This window comes from Coenobita brevimanus, chromosome 81 (genome assembly GCF_032717465.1).
Source record: "Coenobita brevimanus isolate Jiangsu-jjx chromosome 81, ASM3271746v2, whole genome shotgun sequence".
NCBI classification, from domain to species: Eukaryota; Metazoa; Arthropoda; class Malacostraca; order Decapoda; family Coenobitidae; genus Coenobita; species Coenobita brevimanus.
The window spans coordinates 12,608,119-12,613,985 of record NC_137034.1 but is presented as its reverse complement, the minus strand read 5'-3'; the positions used below and the strand labels follow the sequence as shown (position 1 = coordinate 12,613,985).

Sequence of the window (5,867 nt, the reverse complement as noted above, 5' to 3'; positions counted from 1 at the left end):
AGAAGTCGAGGGAGCTGTAGTAATGTACTTCATAGAAGTCGAGGGAGCTGTGGTGATGTACTTCATAGAAATCGAGGGAGCTGTGATAATGTACTTCATAGACGTCGAGGGAGCTGTGGTAATGACAGTGATGATCATGACGATGATGATGAGGTTTATGTTGATAGTAACGATGGTGATAATGAAAAGCATTACAACTAATGGACGTATAGTACTGCTATAGGACCACCAACATTATGGAAAAGATAAGAGGGATACAAATAGTGATGAATTCAGTTATGTTACTTCATATACCCTACTCTGCTTATAATGAGTCAGTAAACCATACCACGTTGAGTACACCGCTTCCCGTCCGATCAGCTAAGTTAAGCAACGTTGGGTCTGGTTAGTACTTGGATGGGTGACCGCCTGGGAACACCAGATGCTGCTGGCATCCCTATGTGTCAAGTGGGGTTGGTGGAGGATTAGTGCCCCTCCCTGTAAAACAATTAACACTAAGCCCTTGTCCACCCCGTTTGGGATACATGGCGTCTGGCAATGAATAAAAAAAAAAAAAAAAAAACTGGGACGTAGTTACTAACAGTAGTGGGATCAACAACAAAAAATAATTTTATTACAATGTTGGAAAGGGCGACATAATAATCCTCCAACTGCTTTCATTTGCCACAGTTACCCAACCACTTTAAGCTACTTTTATTCTCTGTATGGTAACCCTGTTCCCCCGAGATTCCAGCTGGAGACACGAAATGTGCGCAGGAAAACTAAGTGAACAGACCTTGTATCTCATAATACTTTAGTTCAGAAGATTTAAGGGTAGGTGACGGGCATATGCTTGTAGTAGCAGTACATTACTGAAGAACCTTCAACCATCTCCTGTGGATTGGAACGAGTGTGTAGCACATGAGGGTGACTTCTGGTGGCATCACTACACATCTATACTCATTTCACACTCACCTGGTCAAATATTGTCATCTCTTCATCTCGAGTACTAAATTGCAACAAGAGATTAAATTACAGTATGACATTTGTCACAGAAAAGTGCTATGGAAACAGTAGAGAAGCAGTGAGTCATGTTTTTCCGCTACTGAGCTACGTGAAACTAAGGTCCAGAGAATACCAGGTCAGTCCGTGAAGGGACGAAAACGGGTCCCTAGCCGCGCATGACGTCACTAGGCCTGCTGTCTTAGTCTGACCCAGGCCACTACAATGATTGGGTCATGCTCAAGGTCGAAAAAATGCAGATTATTGTGCAGTTTATGGTTGCAGTTCTTCCTATTCACACAAAAGAGCCTATTCTCTACACACATTTCCTTAAGATGAAGAACTTAAAAAGAAGTGGATTAATCTATGTCAGAGAAAAGACAGTTTCAATCCCCAAAATGCAAGTTTATGTAGTTTACATTTTGAAGCTGATTCCTTTAAATCTAAAATATGAACTCCTGGGCATTCAATTCCCAGCAAAGATCCAAAAATTAGCGGTGGATGAAGTACCAACTTTGTGTCTTCCAACATCAAGAGGCAGGTGTAGACATGTATACAGTACAGCTTTATGACATTTGTTTCAGTAATATTTAAAAGTAAGATTTTCTTAATATGATCTTAACAATAGCTTAAGAATGTTGTTTAAAAAAAATAGTATACCTAAGCTCTGGCGATAAATGCAGGAAAGCATATATATTAACAAGCCTACTATGGCTTAAGATTGTTGATTTCAAAAAATAGTATGCCTATGCTATGGGAATAAATACAGGAAAGCATATGTATGGGGATAAATGCAGGAAAGCATATTTATTAAAAAATCTAATATGCTATATATATATATATATATATATATATATATATATATATATATTAAAGAACAAGGTTGTGGTATACTTTTGAACACTAAGTGAGTGTGAGTTGATCCCCTGAGAAACAGAGCAGGGGAAGGCAGGGATTTAAGAAGGGTGGTGAGGCAAACTCATTAGTAAGGAAGGAAGGGAATGCGGCGTATGTAAAGGAATTACCACATGTAGGCGAAAAGTAAGATGTAGTGGTGTAAGAGGAAAGGAATAGGATGGAGGATAAAGGAAGAAGGAATGGAAAGGAGGAGGGGAAAGAAAAGGAGGAATGAAGGAAAGAGAAATGAAGACCACACACAGACACACACACACACACACACACACACACACACAAACCTTTCACAGTTATGTAAACCAGCACTTATAACTAATAAGTACAGATATTCGTAAATGTGCAGTGCAGTATATTGTATGTATTAATGAGAATGAAACCAGAGTGAGAGGGGAAAGGAAGAGAAGGAAGGAAAGAACACAGTAATGGAAGGAAATACATGAATGGAGGAGAGAAGAGAATGAAGGAAGAGTGGATAAGGATAGGGATGGGGGAATTGTTGGGAAATGAGGTATGGAAGGGAACAATGGGATGGGGAAAGAAAATGACGAAGGTGGAGAGGACAGACTAAGAAAAGTAATAAAAGAGAAACATTTGAGGGTAAAAAGGAGAGGGAGGGAGGAGGAACAGGCCAGCTGTCATCAGGCCAACTGTCATCAGGCCAACTGTCGTCATCACTGTCCCGACCACATAAGCGCTGACTGACTTGGTATTCTGTGGACCTTGTATGAAACAACCTGCAAAAAGATGAAAATTCATGTTAATTTAAGGTGCAAGAAGTATACAAGTAGCCAATCCTTGCATGGAGAAAACACAGATGCCATCCCTGCCCTTTCCAGTAATTGTAGCCAAAATATAGAACAAAAGAAATGAAGAAAATATAGAGACTTGAGTGGTATGGAAGGGATGAGGAAGGACTGTACTTTTGCAGAGAGAGAGAGAGAGAGAGATCATACAGGTCACTGAACCATCTAAATCTTTCACACGCTACCAATACACATAGATTTTTGGATTTTTTTTAACCTTTGAAATGGATTTATTTATTTTTGTAATATATACTTGAAACCTTTTCCAGTTATCATTTGATCATTCTATTATACATTGGTTCTTTCAGGCTTACGTTCATGTATTCATAAATGGGCATTATAGAAGCCTCTCTCTCTCTCTCTCTCTCCCTCTCTCTGTCTCTCTCTCTCCAAGACACACCAGAATACAAAAATTGTCCTCCTAAGACAACACAAGGAAGGAGTTTCACCGTGAGGCCCAGTAATCTATTTTCTGACCTAGACCTGTCGCACTCTCACCTTACCTGCTTCTGACCTTGGTATTCTCGTCTGGTAAAGAGGCCCCTAGCATCTCCTCCATGGTGACTTATTTTTGGATATGGCTGGTTAGTATCCTTTTTAACGTTATTTATGCAGAGTATGGCAATGTTAGAAGGATTTATACAGCAAAAAATAGAATAATAAGGTGTACAAAGTGAAACAAATCACTTAGAAGGAGGTGTTACGGAGCTTCCTTAACCGACGAGAATACGGACCCTCCTCATTCTTACATATTTTATCTCTCCTTTTATCTTCGCCTCTTCTTCCATCAGTCTTTCCTTTTCCTTTTTTTAAATTTTTGTTCTTCGCTTTTTAATCTCTCATCCCCTTACACCTATTTCTGTCTCGTAAATTTATATATACCCCATTTTCTTTTTTCATGCATTCATCTCCTCTTTTTTTCTTTCTAGACAAGTGCTCATGGGCCCTTCGGGCCCCTCGCACTTACTCCTGCGGAGGGCTCTCGCGTTTATGTGCTGTTCTAGTGTAACGTTCTCACTTGGGTTTTTTGCAGTTAACCAATTGATCGTGTTATTTGCAGGTTCGGGAATGGAACCCAAGTTTTCTGAACGCAAGTCCGAAGTACACACACAGACACACTGCTACTGCTGCAGTTTATTTTAGTTCTACCTCGGGGCAAAAAGTTCTACGGAGATCCTATGCCGGGCTCCGAGAACAGCGTTTTTTTTTTTTTTTTGGTCAAAATGTGATCACTCATTAAATATAGTAAAAGTTTTTCAATCGTGATGGTACAAAGTTTTTTCACATCAGCGAATTTTTTTTCGATTTTTTTGCCAATTTTGGTGCGATTTGAATGTGTAGTTTCGGCTGCCTAAAACACACACACACACACACACACACACACACACACACACACACACACACACACACACACACACACACGGCTACTACTATAGTATATTAGATATACCTTTCCAGTTCCAGACGTAAAGTGAATCTGGTCTTCGTTTTTCTTTTCTTTCACCGATTTTCCTCTTTACATCTTTCTTAGTGTCAGTTTTCTTTTCTCAGCCTTAAGTAATTTCACCCTGACCTCACTCTGTCTGTCACTGATTCCTGTCTCCGTTCTCACTGATTCTCATTCTCTTCTCCATTTTTTCTTCATTTCTTATAGATTCTAGTCTCTTCTCACGTTTGGCTCCTTTTCGTCTTCTGTCTCTGTCCATGTCTTCTGTCTCTGTCCATGTCTTCTGTCTCTGTCCATGTCTTCTGTCTCTGTCCTTGTCTTCTGTCTCTGTCCTTGTTCTCTGTCTCTGTCCTTGTCTCCTATCTGTCCTTGTTCTGTCTCTGTCCTTGTCTCCTATCTGTCCTTGTTCTGTCTCTGTCCTTGTTTTCTATCTCGGTCCTTGTCTTCTTTGCCCTTGTCTTCTTTATCTGTCCCTGTCTTCTATCTTTCCTTGTCCTCAGTCGGTCCTTGTCTTCTATCTCTGTCCTTGTTTTATCCCTGTCCTTGTCTTCAGCCTCTATCGTTGTCTTCTGTCTCTGTCCTCGTCTTCTGTCTCTGTTCTCACCCTATCATCCTGTCATCCTTCACCCACTTATCCCTTTCAGTATGGTGATGCATCGTGGTGTATAATCTTGCTACAACCACAAGATTTTTAGTTTATAAGGAGGACATCTTGTAGTAAGCAAGTGTAACTCTCGTAATTATCCAGTTCAGGTAAGATACCGTGTTTATTGCTTCATTTTAACTTCCACCATTTTCTCATCTTGAGGGAATTGTGGTGGGTAGAAAAAAACTCCTTACCCCGCTACCGTCTTAACCCAAGGCTCGTATTCTCGTCGGTTAACGAAGCATCCTAACACCTCTTCCTTGGCGATTTATTTTTGGATAAGAGTGGTTAGTGTCTATTTTTTGTTACGTTATTTATGCAGAATACGGCGATACTAGATGGTATTATGAAACACAGCAGAGTACAGTAATGAACAAAATAAATCTTTTGGGAGAAGGTGTTAGAGAGCTTCTTTGCTTGAAGAGAATACGGGTCTTACAGTTACGGTAGATTTGTGTGTCGGGGGAATTACATGTTAAGGCAGTGGGTGTAGGTGACTGGTGCAGCCACGTAAAACCAAAATAAGCTGGAACGAGGGAGAAAAAGTTATTGCCTCTTACAAGGTACAGTTGCTGCCAGGAGTATCGCTACACTTCTAAGGCGAACAATTATGAAACTCTTACACATTATCCCGAAAAGTTTGCTGGGTTTCGAAAAGCGCATCACTAGGTTTCAAAAGACAGTGTTCATTCTCCCTTTATTTATCGTAAGGAAGTGGACTGATATTAGCTTCCACCACAGAACATTACCGCAGGAGCTTAAGATGAATGAATTTGATTGTTGAAAGCATGGAGGAGGCCAGAGTGAAGATGGTGAGTTGGAGGGAAGGGATGGAAGCAAAGGAAGTAAAGGTTACTGCTTGCAGAATAAAGGTGTGAATGTCTGGTAATCTAGTGAAGTAATGTATGTGTCTTTGTTGTGTGTGGAAAGGGAGATGGGGGGATTTCTGTGTACAACTTGTAATAAATGGATCAACATTAGAGGTGTAGGTATAATACGTTATAATGCAGTACTATATGTAACCACGGTATGTAACTTGTTACGGAACAGAGAAAGATAACGTACACTTTAAGTG

General features: G+C 40.2%; 1 non-coding gene across 1 annotated transcript; it reads left to right on the top strand.

Moving 5' to 3' along the window:
* The first annotated feature begins 313 nt into the window (after positions 1-313).
* On the top strand, positions 314-433 carry LOC145409576 (5S ribosomal RNA). The gene has a single exon (XR_013899140.1). It is a non-coding gene; the product is annotated as a 5S ribosomal RNA (ribosomal RNA).
* The last annotated feature ends 5,434 nt before the right edge of the window (positions 434-5,867 follow it).